This window comes from Peromyscus californicus, unplaced genomic scaffold (genome assembly GCF_007827085.1).
Source record: "Peromyscus californicus insignis strain IS unplaced genomic scaffold, ASM782708v3 Scaffold_4__1_contigs__length_199733344, whole genome shotgun sequence".
Lineage (NCBI taxonomy): Eukaryota > Metazoa > Chordata > Mammalia > Rodentia > Cricetidae > Peromyscus > Peromyscus californicus.
Window position 1 is genome coordinate 29,033,792 of NW_026294562.1, and position 16,356 is coordinate 29,050,147.

At 44.4% G+C, this 16,356-nt stretch overlaps 1 protein-coding gene across 3 annotated transcripts in view; it reads left to right on the top strand.

Annotated features, from left to right (window-relative positions):
* Window positions 1–6,213, top strand: part of Rnls (renalase, FAD dependent amine oxidase) — a 315,387-nt gene extending 309,174 nt beyond the window's left edge. For 2 of the 3 annotated variants that reach the window (XM_052761356.1, XM_052761358.1), the window contains one exon: window positions 1,679–6,213. The gene's annotated coding sequence lies outside the window, so the exon portion shown is untranslated. The remainder of the gene's footprint in view (window positions 1–1,678) is intronic. The other variant, XM_052761357.1, reaches the window with a different exon arrangement.
* The last annotated feature ends 10,143 nt before the right edge of the window (window positions 6,214–16,356 follow it).

Here is a 16,356-nt window from a genome sequence, read left to right on the forward strand (position 1 = left end):
AGTTCATCACTATGTCCACTTAGTAGAATAATAGATTAGCTTTAAAAAGTTGGTTTGCTGGTCAGTGATGGAATAGGCCTTTAATCCCAGCACTTGGGAGGCAGAGGCAGGCGGATCTCTGTGAGTTCAAGGCCAGCCTAGTCTACAGAGCAAGTTCCAGGACAGGCGCAAAGCTACACAGAGAAACCCTGTCTCAATCCCCTACACACACCAAAAACAAGTTAGGCTCACCAGGATCAGCATTAAAGATTGTTCTTTGATCAAAGAAGAGTCCTGATATCAATCTTGGGCCTACACACTCTCGCACGCACGGGCACACACACACACACACACACACACACACACACACACACACACACACACAAACACGCTAACACTGTACACTCAGATACACATGAAAAAATATAAAATAAAACCACTGACTGCTCTTTCTTTCTCCGCAATCACTGTAGCATTAGCTCCTAAATTCTGGTAAAGAAATGAACCCGGCTTTCCTATTTAATACCTGGGCATCTCAAAATTTCCTAGGTCAGAATACCTCTACATAGGGTGACCAAGCAGGTCCTATTTTGGCCAGCTGGCCAGCTTACAAGACTGGGGTTGTCGCCAATAACCCTTTCCCTCACCTAGCAGCTGTGGGGAGTCATTTGCCATAATACCTCAGTTTGCTCATGGGTAAAAGGTAAGAATGAACAATTGTGGTCATCTAGTCATGGTTGAATTTCATATGGAAATCATCCCAGTAATGGTTACAGTCGCTATTAAAATGATACCTAGGCTGTATGTCTTATAGGCATCTCCTCATGTACTTCCCACAACTGTGCTGGAAGAAAGTGACACTACATTTTCTCCATGACAGCCATGGAAACTGAGGCTCAAAAAAGCCAAGTAACTGGACCAAAGGTATCAGAGCAGGGGAATAATGGAGTCAGGATTAAATCTGACTGTCAGTGTTGTTCTTTCAACCAGTTGGATTATGTTTCATTTAATAGATCCAGAGTTCACAATCCTGTACATATATCTTTACTGTCCAAAGTCCTCCGAAAATGCATAAAGTACTCTCTGGCAGGAATTACCAGGAATTACAGTTAGTTAGCAGCACTAATAAACTACTCTTTCTGTCCTGTCAGGAAAAAAAAAATGACAACATTGGCATTCTAAACCTCTTCTCATCTTCTCAAAATATTATTGATATCTGTTGCTGCGCTTTATTATCATAGAAATACTTTGATTTATTAGACAGGGAAATGTGTACTCTGGAGGTCAAAGATCTTGCCTAATGAGTTATAAGTTCCACTGATTCCTTAGCCCACAGAATTACTTTTGTGAGTATTATGTGTGCTTCAATTATTTTACTAGATTTTTTTCAGGTGAAAGAATACGTATTTGCTGTGATGAAGCAAACAATACAGCTCTACATTAGAACTTAATCTTCTTTCCCCTTCTTCCCTTCAGACTCTAGTGAAACCACAGATCCGTGTGTAACTTTCTGCTACCAATTGTAGAGATCTGTGGTTTGAAAGATAGTATCAGAGATAGAATCATGGGGTAAAAGGCGCTAGTTTCAGTAAGTCAAGAAGCATGACATTTACGATTTGTAGCACAAAAAAATGATGTGAGCTTCCCTCGGTGGTGTTTAGAATCTGTTTCTTCTTCTTTCCCTGTTTGCTTTCCCCAGTGCCTAGCTTTCGCTGCCCAGCCTCCAGGAATTCATTGACATTGGCTGAATTTGCTGTGTTCTCGGCTTGTCAGACATTTGACATATCTGCTCATCCTAATGAAGAGAAGGTGTGAGTCATACCCACGCTGCCACCCTCACCAGCTGCCCACCAACTTCCTCTGAAGGGTGTTCTGTAGTCTCTGAGGGTGATGTTATTAGATATTTGTATTCTGAGTGACGTCTTGGTGGGCACGGCATCGCCCTGGTGTAAACGCAACAGAGTTCTCCCACGAGCCTTACCATTCCGCTAACAATGACAGTGTTCCTTGGGCTCTGTCTTAAAGTTGTTTGGCCAATGTTAGATTCATGTCATGTCAATCTTAGCATCATAATGTGAGTGGCATTCATCTGAGGCATAGACATTGGGATGAGCTCTGTTGAGTAATTAAAAAACTTATTTTGAATGTGGGAGATGATGGAACATGGAAACAAAATCACAGAAAAAAAATCAGCAACAATACGAGCTCAGTAGGGAAATTTTAGACATCAAACATTTTTTTTTTATACAAAATACCAAAGGTCACTAGTCTCCCACATCAAACACACAGACATTTTTTTAAACAAACCCATTTCAGTCTGAGTCTCAACACGAGCCTAAAATATGTGTTTTTGAAAAAAAAAAAAAAAGACTCTAGGATAATTTTAATTCTGTTGTTTTCCGAAAATGAAGGAGGAACTGTTTGAGATTTAGTTGTGGGGAATTGTGAACAGCATTTCAACCTTGCCCAAGAGGTTGACAATTAAATACTGATGTTGAAATCTAAATGTTCAGAATTACATTCGTTTCTGATCGTAAGATGTTACTAGAGGGGCAAAGCAGGTTCCAGGGTGTGGCTTCCTGCCTGTTTTCAAGGAACCTGCAGCCCCTTGTACCCACTAAGTAAAGGCCGAGTGTAGCACTCTACACTTTCTCCAATATCCAACCTCCACATTCATCTTGGCATCGATTCAACAGGAGGTTGGGGTTTGATGAACTCAGCATAGAAATGATCCTTCACCCACATTACCCCATGGAAGAAGGCTGATCGAGATGAAGGCTTTCAGGCTGTTTCCCAAACTCTCAGCTTGTTCTCCTTCACATCTGCAGCCGTGTCCTCCGCAGGGAGTTGTCCAATTCAATGTGATTTTAAACATCTGTCAGCTAAATCAGAGCTCCAAATTTAGCACTCGGGAACGTTATGTGGATTTGCGATGCTCGCTGGAGTACACTGCATCCATAAACAGCTCACAGGAGACAGCCGGGTGGTACTCCGCTTGGTAATTTTATCTATGACACGTTTAATTTGGCTGTACATTTATGACAATTATGTAAAAGGGAAAATGTGACCGTTTCCTTACAAAGGGCTTTCTGCTGAGGACTCTGCCTTTCTCTCCGACCATTTGCCTGTGTGTTTTTGTTTGTTTTCAATCCCCAGAGGCCAGTTTTATCTGAGTTTCCTGAAATTCTATTCTTTATCCTGAGACATCTTTCTGGTCCAGCAAGAATGTAACTCTGCTGTATCCATCCTGAGGAAGCAGAAGTTCTATAATGCATGGTTCTCACTGGTCACCTTTGATCAGCGCATAGCATGGCTTCTTTCTCTGCACTGAATGGATACTTCTGAAGAAATGCTGAGCTAAGGAAAACAACAAGCCCATGTCTTCGCAGAGGCAAATGTCTACTTGATGTTAAGCTCATTTAGGGGTGTGTAACTAATCCTTTCATTTCCTGAAATTGTGACATCCTTAAAGGGAGACATGGGGAGAAATAGCCTTGCAAAATAGTATGACCATCAATAAATGTTTTATCACAATAGATGTAGATGTATTTATTTCACTTAGATTCATACAAAATCTCACAGCTTCTAAGATCCAGTGTCCCCTTAAGCTCTCACTCACTGAGCCTCAGACTCAGTTATCCTTTCGGCTCGGAGGCAACCGTATGAGTCTCAGCTCTGATTTTAATGTTTGGTGCTCTTAGGGAGAATCTTCAAATGCTACTGGGATTGTGAAAGCAGCAACTATGGTGTATGATTGGTCCTGTGTCACCAGGGTTAGGGTAGGCCCAGGATGAAGGCCTAATGAGACTGTGGAGACAGTGAATCAGCCCATGAGTGACAGGCGCGGATCTGAACTGCTTAAGAATATTGTCTCAAGGCAGGGGAAGGTGCCCTAAGCACACTGCCGATGGTCAGAGGAGATGCCCTACAAAATCACCCTGGCAAAACCACATGTTTCACTCACGCATGGACTGGAACAAGACCCAGCACAGGTTTTCCTTGCTGCTGGAGAAAAGGTGAGACTCTCAGAGGAGTTATAACCAATTAACAGCCAGGACACAAGGTGGCCACAGAGCCCTGAGGTGGCAAGCACCATCTCAAAACGTTTTCTTCCTGACAGTCTTGGTGTTTAACACATACTCTTGGGGAGCATAATGATTCTTCCTTCTCCTCACCCGACTTCTATGGCAACACACTTACCTTGGGAGGACACACTAAGAAATAGTTAAAACTAAAGACTTTTTGCGGCATCAGACAGAACAGGATTCAAACCCCAGACCACTGAGGCAAATTATCCTGGGGAAATTAGCAAACATCTGAGCTAGCTCATTGCATATAAAGGATTAAACTCGAGTAGAAATAAAGTACCTGGCACTAGCAAATGTTCAGTGTGACCAAAATTGTCATCGTTACTGTAATTAATTTGGGTTCATTTTTTGCAAGTAAAATAATAATAACAACAACAACAATACAAGCATGTCTTGCAGAAATCAAGAGCAGAAATGTGCCTGGGCCTCGGGGAAATCCTGTCACCACTGCCCTCCATTGCTCATCTGGTTCACAGCTCTCCCTCAGGCGCATCATGGTGCCAACCCCCTCAGGGTTGGGGGAAAGCCATCTCCCACCCCCCTAAACTGCCATCTTGGAGGTTCAACTTTCCCAAAAGAGATCAACCGGAATCCTTTTCTTGCCCTTGATGTCATAGACTCCAATGGATTCACTCTGAATGTAAGCTACTTATTCACCTGGAGAGGGCCCGGCATGCCTAGAGGCAGGGGTCAATTGACACCGTGGTCCCCAGGAAGTGGCAGATGTGGAGAGTCACTGGATTTATGGGAGAGAAATTATGGCCAGATGTTACAAGAGGTACTTTCAAACTAGTAAAATGGTGGGAGTGCGATATTTTTAAATGTGAGAAAGTGTAAAAATGTCCTTAGTGAACAAAATTACATATATATATCACGGTCATGAGCTATACTCATTTATAAAGGTAAAGATTTATAGGAACACAGAGAAGTTGGTTTATGCTGTGGTGGTGATTTTTTAATGTTCTCTGATTTAATAACAAAACTTTGTTGAATGTGGAAAGCTCTTACAAGATTAATAACCCTTGAGCCTCTGCCGCCTAACACCTTAGCAAGGATTAGTTGACAACTGGCTAAGAGCCAGGCCTCTCCGGGTACAGCCTTGAGCCAGAAGCAGGAGGGAGGCGGCAGGAAAATGCCAAAAGTCCTGGAGGCCAAGCTCCTCGTTCTCTACTGTGTGCAGGCGCTGAGGCCCTCTCTTCATGGAAAGGTAGAAACCTGGCTCGGAATCCTAAAACCTCCACCGTATTTTCACAGGACGTCTGTAAATTCCGGCTAGAGACAGGACAGCTACTAGAAAACTCCCTGGGCAGTAAGAAGGCATCGGAAACATTATGAAAAGCCGCAACGTGTTTTTCAGAACAAGACTGATTCCAACTTCCAAAAGCCCGACAACCATCCTATGGACACATTTCTATAGAAACAGATGATCCCACGCCCACTCTGGAGCCTCTGAACCCATTTGGCATTTTGTTCCCAGTTCCACCCCTGGATGCAGTGAGGAAAACCCAGGAAAAGTCCTTCCATTCAGTCTTTGCACCCTGCTTCTTCTCGCCGGCATGTCCATGTGCTGCTTCCTTTAATGTGTCCCTCGGGGACTGGGTAGGACAGATGGTCACTGTCACGTTAAAGCCAAAGACATATGAAGCAACTTTGGGAGCAGCGTGAGTACTTAACTCCTGCCCCAGAGACAGACCCCTGAGACTCTCGCCTGAATGGGGACAGGACTCCGTTTCAGGGTAGCACAGCGGGCAATCACATTCACTGTCCCATCTTCAGGGGAACGGTTTTGAAATTGCTCAAGCTGCCTACCCTGACACATTGCCCAAATGTTCCCTTCAAACTGCTTTCATCTGCAGCAAAGCTGTATATGGCCAAAGCTCCAGAAAAATTCACTGAAACCTGAGGGCTTTGTGTGTTCAAGACAAATCAAAAGATTCCAAGTTTTGTGGCTGGGTCTGTTCCTTCCGCTCCCATCACTACCTTCTGGGTTGAAATCATTAACATCACCAACTTACACAGTTTGGCAGAGTTCATCTATAACCGGCCCTCTTTGTCCTCTAGAGACTAGACATGCATGTAATCTGTATAACACGTGTATAAAATGCATTCATTAAGCAGTTGATTAAAACTTGCTCTCTAAAATTAATGGCTTTAAACACATTTTTCTTAAATTATCTTATAGTTGTGGGGGTCAGAAATCTGATACAGATCTTGTGAGCCCAGCATCAAGATGTGAGTAAGGCTGGGTACTTTCCTAGGGACTAGAGGTAGGAATCAATTGTCTCCCCTTTCCAGTGTCCGTGGCTGCCTGCATTCCTTGCCCTGTGGCCCCTTCTACCTGCAGAGCCAGCAGTTGCAGGCAGAGTCACTGTTTTAGTTTCCTTTCCTGTTCCTGCAATAAAATATTCTGCTAAAAGGAACTTAAGAAAGAAAAGGCTTCTTTAGCTCACAATTCCAGGTCACATCCCATCATTGCAGGGAAATCACAGTGTCAGGAGCTTGGAGCAGCTGGTCACAGAAGAGGGTAATGTGTGCATGCATGCTGGTACTCCGCTAGAGGGTAATGAGTGAGTGCTTGTATGCTGGTACTCAGCTAGAGGGTAATGAGTCCATGTATGCTGGTACTCAGCTAGAGGGTAATGAGTGAGTGCATGTATGCTAGTACTCAGCTAGAGGGTAATGAGTGAGTGCATGTATGCTAGTACTCAGCTAGAGGGTAATGAGTGAGTGCATGTATGCTAGTACTCAGCTAGAGGGTAATGAGTGAGTGCATGTATGCTGGTACTCAGCTAGAGGGTAATGAGTCCATGTATGCTGGTATTCAGTTGGCTTCCTGTTGTTAGACAGTATCCCTAGTCCAGAGAAGGGTCCCTGTTGTGGAATATTAGTTTACATATGTAAAGATGTGTTACATTTCTTTATGCTGCAGAATATTACTTTTGTGTATAGATATGTTACATTTGTTTGTGCTGCATTTGTTTAATGAGGTAAGGATATGTTTCATTTGTTTATGCTGCATTTGTTCAATTATGTAAAGATGTGTTGCATTTGTTTCACCTTGCCTGCCTAAGGCACCTGATTGGTCTAATAAGAAGCTGAATGGCCAATAGCTAGACAGGAGAAAGATAGGCAGCGCTGGTGGCCAGAGAGAATAAGTAGGAGGAAAAATCTAGACTCAAGAGAGAAGAAGGAATCAAGAAAATGAGGGAGAAAGAGAGGGACATGCCTGGGCCAGAAGCCAGGCAGCCACTAGCCAGCCATGGTGACGAGAGAGAGAGAGAGAGAGAGAGAGAGAGAGAGAGAGAGAGAGAGAGAGAGGTTAAAAAGCAAAACATAGATAAAGAGAAACAGGATAATTTAAGTTATAAGAGCTAGCAAGAAGTAAGAGCTAAGATAAGACCAAGCATGCATAACTAATAAGAAGTTTCCATTTTGTGATTTGGGAGCTGGTTGGTGGCCTGAAAGAAAAAGCCTGCTGCAGATCCCACCTACAGTGGTGATGTCTTTTCAAATCAACTGACTTAATCAAGACAGTCGTCCCTCAGAGGATTCTAGGCTGTGTCATGCTGGTCACTAATGCTATCACAACTGGACCCCTTGTCAGCTTGATGCCTAACACATCACTTTTAAGCCATAATCTTTCACTCCTTGTCTCCAATGTTTCATATTTGTCTCATAATGAAAATACACCCCAGTTTTAAAAATCCCCATAGTCTTTAACAATTGCAGCATTTTAAAAGTCCTACATCTCTTAACTGGTAAGTACTTCCAGAATACAATGGCTCAGAGTTAACACTCTCTTTTTTCCAAGATGGAAGACTTGGGAAGAAATAATCACACCAAAACAAAACCAAACTCCAGAAGGGAAAACATTAAATGTTGGATCTAGTGCTCATAATGCAATCAACTGGTTTCCAAAGGTCTTGCACAGCCCTATCCCTTCATCTCACAGAGGTTGTCTTCTGTGATAGCACCAGTCCATGTTACATCTCCTAGGCTCTATCCCATAGTCCTGGTATCTCCAAAGCCCTGGGTCTCCACTGAAATGGAGGTTTCATCTTCATAGCTTTACACACTAGCTTCTCCGGGCCGCCCTGTAGGAGCTCTGACATGGACACACACTGCCTGGGCTCAGCTGCTTTCCACCAATCTCTCAATGTTGCACAGCCCATGCCTTCAAAACTAAGAAGGAATTGAATGGAAAATGATTCTAAGTTCTTCCTCCAGCTCAAGATGCAGCTCAACCACTCTCTGGGGCACCTCCTTTTCAGGAGCAGGGAATCCCTTCCCCTCAGTCTTTCTCCTTCTAAATGAACAAGATGGAACCTCTGGGAAGTGTTGATTTCCCTTCAGGACAGCTTGCTTGTTGTCCTGGTATATGAGACTTTACCTCAGTGGTGCTGAGCTCTGTAGTAATCACAGCTGCTTTCTCAGCACCAGCCCTGAATGGTCTCCTGTCTTAAGATTCTTCTCTGGCAAACAAATTAGTCCATTACCTCTCAATTCAGCACCACTTGGGTTCTCAGGACATGTACAGATGACAGTCATATTCTTGGCCAAAATAACACATGAATGGCCCCTACCACAGTTCCTGATACAGTCTTTATTCGCCTCTGGAAACTGACACAGAAAGCTTTCAATGTTCAGTTTCTCTTAGCATTACTATTCCCAGCTTCCAATGTGTCACAAGAATGGCTTGTTCTGATCTAATTCCAGCTTTCAGGACTTTTCCTAACCCAAAATACCAAACTCTTTCACATTCTAGCCACAAAATATCTCCAAAGACCTAGGAACCCTACAGTCAGGTGTATCACAGCAACAGCTTTACCTCTCAGTACCAATTTCTATATTAATGGCATTTCCCGTTTCTTGTGATAAAACGCTCTGATGAAAGTGACTTAAGGAAAAGTGTGTTTGGCTCACAGTTCCGGTTACAGTCCAGCATGGCAGGGAAATCACGACAGTCAGAATGTGTGCCTTTGTCACGCTCACCATTGTGGTTGTGAAGACACGTCTAGCAGCCCGGAGTTTCTGCCACCCTAACCTCCCTGAAACACCCTGTATCCCTGAACCAGGAGCTAGAACAGACTTTTCTCCATTCATTTGCCTTTGTTGGAGTTATCACAGCAACAAAAAGAAATTAATGCAATTAAAAAAACTAAGACAATGAGAAAGAACAGAATACAATCTCCAATTGAATCACTCCAGCACTGACTCTTCCGGCTCCCTCTTCAATGTCAAAAGAATTCCTGTGATGATCTTAGGCCCCTCCATGTAATTATGATCATCTTTTTTTAATTGAAAATAGTTTTTTTCATGTAATTGTGGTCTGACTTCAGTCTCCCGTCCCCTAGTTCCTCCCAGATCCCACCCCCTTCCCTACCCACCCAAATCCACATCCAGATACCCTTTTGAAGTCACCTCACCTACTAGGCTGCGATGCCTCCTTGCCAAGTAGTATACTATTTTCTCAGTTCTGGAGATTTGGTTGTATATACCTTTGGGGAAGAGCATTATTCTACCCACCACAGATACTTACGTGCCAAGCTTTAATTGACTTAACTTTCTCATCAAATCTCTATCATTGTTCCCATTTTACAGATTAATAGATTGGATCTCAGAGAGGTTAGTAGACCACTCAGAAAATTGCAAATCAGGGCCTCAGTACCAGACCCAAGGAACCCCTGGGGTCACAAATGAGGCCAGGCATCTCTCTGCTACACGGACATAACTGCGTATGGTCATTTGTGTGCAGTTTTGCCTTTCCTCAGAACAAAACACCCTCTCCTCAGCAAATCCCTGCATGACCCAGTCTCTGTCCTCTCTAACCTCATTTCCCTCAGCTTCCATACTCACCATCTCTGAATAACTTGAACTCACTAGTACTCTCCTGCCTCAGAAGCTTGACATAAATCTCTCCTCTAATACGGCTTCCCTACCATTCTGCCTGATGAGCCCCACACTTCAGGTCCCAGCTTATACGTCACTCAAGAAAAATATAGGCTTAGCATAACACCGTCTTGTATACTGTGCGGTTCCTTACTAGTGCTCATCATGGTTCAAATGTTTGTCTACTTATGTGCTCAATAGCATCTCTGACGCCATATCAAATCCATAGTATGTCTAATAAGTATCAGTAGGTATTGATTAAATTAGTTAAGTAATGGAATTTGGGCCCATACTGGATATGGCTTTGGGGACATGAAAAAGAACCAAAGGTTCTATTTAAGGCTACTGGAAAATTATGATGTGTTGTTGCCTTTAATATGCATTCAAAAATCCAAACTCCTCTTCTCTCTTCCCCTCACCGCTGTCCACTCTTAATGGTCAAGACTGGTTCAAATCAGAGACACCGAGCAACCACGTGAGCCAGAGGAGTGAGTAAAAGAAGGAAAACGTCTCCCTTTTAGCGGCCACTACTTTGGCTGTGTCAGTTTGTTGGTGGTTATTTGTTCATTTAATTGATTTTTTTTCTGAAGCACAGAGTCCTCTCAAACTCATGATATTCCTGCCTCAACCTCCCCAGTGTTGGGAGTGCGGGCGTGAATCAATATGCCGGTCCAGGTATCTTGTTCCTCTTACTCCCCTGATGTCCCCCCGCCCCCGCCCCGCCCCCGAATGAACTGGAGAAGGCGGTTTAGACCAGGGCGTCTTAATCTTCAGTGTGCAGCGGAGTCACTAGGGAACCTTTTCTGTGCCTCATCTACAAATTCGCATCAGTTCCCATGTGAATCTGCAAGGTTGGGAAGTGGGAGGCTAATCTTGCTGGTCTTTGGGTCACCCGTTGAGTAGAGCCATGAGTGGTTCTGAAACATAGGTCCCTGTTTCCTGGAGCCCACGGTTACTGAAATACAGGAACTCCATTTCCACCAATTCTCACGAGAGTTTCAACATCTGCTTCCAAATTTGGCTGCACACTGACACTCCCTCAGTGCTGTGGCCCTCCCTTAAGAATAGAGACTTGGTAGCTCTGGGGTATGGCTTGAACAGGTTTAAAACTCCAAGGTGATTCGAATGTGTTTGGAAGCATGGAGGGTGTTGACCTAGATAGGGACCAACTTAATGGTACTGCGTTGACCAAGGAGCCTCTTAGCCCACAGACTGAGGGGGGTTGCCCTCGGTTCCCCATTCAGAAGGGCCATGTTGAGGCCTTAGAATCTGCATTTCTAGCGAGTTCTCAAGAATTGCTGAACCACTCTGAGAGCCCCTCATCCAAGGCAAGGAGAAGAGAGCAAGCCCAGTGGGTCTGCGTCTCTCAAATCAGAATAGTAATAGAAGCCGTTAAGGATCCTGCAATGTGTTCTAGTTGTGACAGGTTTAGAGGAAGGGGTTACAAATCACATTTCTAGCAAGTTCTCAGGTGATACCTTTGCCACCGAGCCAGAGACTCTACATTCAGCAGAACGAACTGGAACATGTAACCCTCATTCTGGATAGAATGGACCCCTTTCCAAGGCAATCTCTCTACTCAAGCCATGCATTGGGCTGCATCTTCACAGCCTCGGATGCTAGTAAAGTGTCCTTTTGCAAGTGTCCTACATATATAATTCTATATCTGAGACATATTAATATATATTCAGTGGCTTATAGGGTATGGAAGCTGTCATAGAATAGGATGCAGCTCTTCCCATGACCCTGGCTGATCATCTCTCCAACCTCTAATATGTCGTTTAATGTGTGTGTGTGTGTGTGTGTGTGTGTGTGTGTGTGTGTGTGTGCATGTGTGTCCCCCAGAGTTTTCATGTGGAAGTCAGAGGACAACCTGAGGGAATCAATTCTCTCCTCCCACCATGTGGTTTCCAGGAATTCAGCTTGTTAGGCTCGGAGACAAGCCCTTCACCCTCTGAACCATCTCCGTGGCTCCCAAACTGTTCCCATGTCACCATGGTTTATAACAAAACAATCAGGACAGTTACTTGGGTCAACTGCTTACCACATATGCCCAATTACCATACAGTTTAAAAAATTAGTCAAAACACATGTCATGGTATCTCATATGAAGTATATTGATCACAGCAGTAACCTGCACTCCCCAGGCTTAACCTTCACGGCTGGTTACACGTGTAAAATGGTTGCCTGCTCACAGCTTAAAGACATCAGAGGGAACACTGGTGTTAGAGACACGGTAAATTATCTAATGCATTGATTTCCTGCAGTCCTGAATGCTTAAAGCTGTGATTGCTATTTGAAAGGATCTGTCCATATACCTTCCTCCTTATTTCTACAATGCTAGTCATGAGAGATTGTGGAAAGAAAGGCGAAGGAGCATGAAGACAAAAATGTGATTTGTATAAACAAGGTAAGTCCATTATAGTTCTCCACACTGGACACATTCAAAGAAAAAAAAAAAACCTCTCAACTCAGAGCTAATGCAACAAATCCCACAGCCCTGGTGGGGAGGTAGGACTCCTGGAGGAAAAGCCAGAAGCAGTGAAGGGTGGATGTTGGCGTGTCCTGCGCATGCTTATTTATGGCGCAGCACTTCATCGGGTGACACTTCACAGGCTGCACGCTGGCGAACTGGAGAGCTTTGAAGAAAAATAATGAGCTGAGAGGTTCATGACACGCTATTAAGAAGTTTGTGATTGGATTTGGGAAATCAGATGGATCTCCAAGGAAAAGGGACCATTTCTGAGCCATTGCATTTAGGATATTTTTGAGCCCCAGAGCAGCTATTTATGAGAAGGAAGAGTTGTTTTTGTCTCAAATCCAAGTTCTGACTTATGTGTAGTGAAGAAGCTGCTTTTTGCAGCAGACCTGAAGTCCCTGGAATATCTATGATGTCACCTTTTCCTACTGATCTGCCTTTGACTGCACAGAGGCATGCTATTAGCTTTGTGCTGTTTGAGCTAAATTCTCCCACATGCAGCCTAGCAATCCCAGCCAAAACAAAGTCAGCAGGAAATTTCACACTGGATGCTCAAGGTGCTCCAGGCTCAGGGAGATGAGAAGATCTGTTTTGGATGCTTGCATTATGCTAAGGATCAGGACAGAAAGAAAAGGCATCCAGGGTGGGATGTGGGAGTGCCTAGAGTGTGCAGCTTCCTGTCTTTCAGGCGGGGAGTGAGTGCTTCAGTGCTCTACATTGTCACCTTGTATTCCCAGGGCTTTTGTGACATATGTGACTGAAGGAAGCATTCCATTCCATTTCAGGTGGTAACCCAAGGAGACCTTGTTCCTAAAAGACAGAGGAACCATTTTAGGATGTGATATCATAAAAGATAATAATATCTGAAAGGAAAAAAGTATACACAGAGTAACACATACCCAGACGAGCACAGGATGACTTTGTGGTTAAACCATTTATTCCATTGCAGATGACAATTTAACTCTTTGGATCCCAGAGTTCCTCCTACATACATGCAACCTTAAGAGGTGGTTCTGTAATTTGCAGGTCAAAGTGGGAAAGTTTGGAGACACTTAGTAGCTAGCCATGATCTTGAAGCTTAGACTGAGATCCCCTGTGACCCTTTCTTCTCCCCACCAACCCCATAGTAACAGGAAGGCAAAACCCTCACCTCCCCCCCACCCCCCAGATCTATTGAACTGCATAAACAATGGGGCTGGGCGCTCACACTGTGAAAAGACTAATTTGGAGAAAATAAGGGGTGGGGATTAAAATGTTCTGCTAATCAAAAGCAACAACTGTTGCTGCTTCTCCAGCTTTCTTCACATGTCACATGGCTGATGGTACATTGGCAAGCCTGCGTGCGCCAGCCCAGCTTTAAAATGGAAAAGCATTTGTTTCATATGAGCAAACCTTCTCTTCTTCTTTCTTCTCTCTCTCCACTGTGGGAAAAATGAACTTGCTCTCAGTTATGCCTGACATCTGACCACTGTACTGATCACGAGGACACTGTGGTAAACCACAAGCCCACTTGAAAATCTCTCTCTTAGGCATGGTTCCTGTGCTGGAGAGGGCACCATCCCTGGCTCTTGGCTCTGGCTTCCTCAGTCAAGGTTCCATTTTCTCTTTCTTCTTCTCCTGACAGTGAGTGGTCTCATCCCAATGGCCTCCAACTGGGCCCGTTCACAAAACAAGTGAGTAAAAATGGCAGCAATTTTCCCATCCAGAGCCTCAAAAAGAGCTCTATTTGTACATGGCATCCTTCAAAAAATGAAACAATACATGAAAACTTAAAGAGAGGCTGATGAGATGGCTTGGTGGATAAGAGCACTTACTTCATGAATGTGAGGATCTGAGTTCAGATCCCCAGCATGCACATAAAAAGCTGAATGTGGCCAAGTGGGCCTCTAACTCCCTCACTGGGACAGGGGAGGCAGAGACAAGAGGATCACCTCATCTTCTTGGTCGTCAGCGTCGCCAAAACACACCCAGCTCCCGGTTCAGTGAGAGAGCCTATGTCAAGGATAGAAGGCAGACAGCAATAGAGGGACATGCATGTAGACACACACACACACACACACACACACACACACACACACACACACAAATCACTAAATAAATAAATCTTATTTCGTTTTAAAACTTTAAATCTCTTACAAAGAGGGGAGGGTGTATGTCTTGATTAATACTGAGATGACCAGGCGGGATTTACACAAACTCTCTGTCTGAATCATCTTGTTTTTGTAGCTGTTTTACACTTCCAGGATCCTGCCATCTGCCCACTCCCCAGAAACACAGGAAAGCATTTCAAAAACAATGGCTAGGAGCAGGAGGAGGGGTGGGGAAGGTGGGGGGTGGCGGGTGGGTAGTGGAGAGCCAACCCCCAAAAACCTGCCTTTCTTTGCTGCTTTCCTGGAGAGAATGCAATGCCATGCACACTGCTGTGGGCTTGCTCCGATGCTCCTTCACATCATCGGACTGACAAGAAAGAACTTTGCACACAGATGTGGCTGCCCTCTCTACTAAGTGGGAGGGGAGATGACACCCTGGGCCATTTGTCCTCCTCGGATCTGATGTGTGTCGCTGAAATATAGGTCAGCATTTTGATGGATAGGTTGAAGCAGGCCAGAAGCGAGAGGACCCCAGATCCATCCCCCTCCGCTCTACTGTCTTCTTGCCCACAGCAAGTGGAGCCCCAATGGCTCTGAGAGAGCCGTGCGCAGCAGATGGAGCCAGTCTTTACATTTTGCACACTAATTCTGTAGAAATCTGGAGCTTAGCTGTGGCTTTATCAGTCTGGGTTTGGGCCAAGCTTCGGGCTGAAGTTCAGCCGGCCTGGCCAAAGGCAGATGCTGGCTGTTCACACCTCCCTTGAGGACTTATCCCCAACCCTTGATTTAGATAGCAGAGTGGCCAGGGGACGTGCATGTAGCTGTTGAGCATAACTGGGGAAAGGAAATGATTTTTTATTACTGTGCAGTTCAGGTGGAAGCAGAAAGCTCGGGAAAGGTTCTTTTCCCTCAACAGTGAAGGCAGACAAAAGAGGGCACTGGCCTTGCAGCAAGATCAATGCTTTAAAGGGATTTGGGCAACCCCGCTTTGGGTTGACTACTTCCCTCTCCCCCACAGCTCATAGAAGGAAAAAGATAATAAGTAAAATGAGATTTTCCTTGTGAACGCAAACATCAGTGCCTCGATCTGGGGTGACAAACACTGTCAGATTAATGCTGAGCAGACAGACAGGATGGCATTTGGGTCTAAGGTTTTTAACTTTGGGGAAATGCAAAATATGCTCACCAAAAATCTTCCATTGATGATTGAAGGTCACTGAATGGAGTATGCTCCGTTCATATCTCAAGACTCCTAGAGCCCAGCATGTGACTAATTGTTCTTTGTCTAAAACAATGAAAATGAAATGGATTAGTAGAGGGTACTAGGCTGGGCTGAAAAGTTCAGCTAGCAAGCAGAGCTTCAAGGAAAATGAGATTCCCTTTAATTAGGTCGACACTGGATGCCTCGGGAAGAATCTTGCAAATATGAAACTTATCATTTTCCAAATAGGTGTATTTGTGTTTTCCCACCACACACGTTGTGTTTAAGTGTTAGTGAGTATTTGTTCTGTTTCTGACACGAACCCAGGCACTCCTCCACACGTCATGTGACTTAGCCCTTACAGGGACCTGGAGGGTCAGCTAGCCTCATCATTATTTTACAGTTTTGACTTACACAGATCAAAGCCCGACTGGAGGACTCCTTTAGAGATGAGACTCAAACCTTCCTTTTTTAAAAACTCCGCCAGGGGGTTGACAACCACACCCTGCCTGCTTTAACCAGTGGCTTGTGCTCTGTACTCATGTATGTCAATTGCTATGAAGCCTTAAGTTCCCAGTTGAGAAAACCTATAATCTCAGGCAGAGGCTTCTTGAAATTGTTTGCCTACGA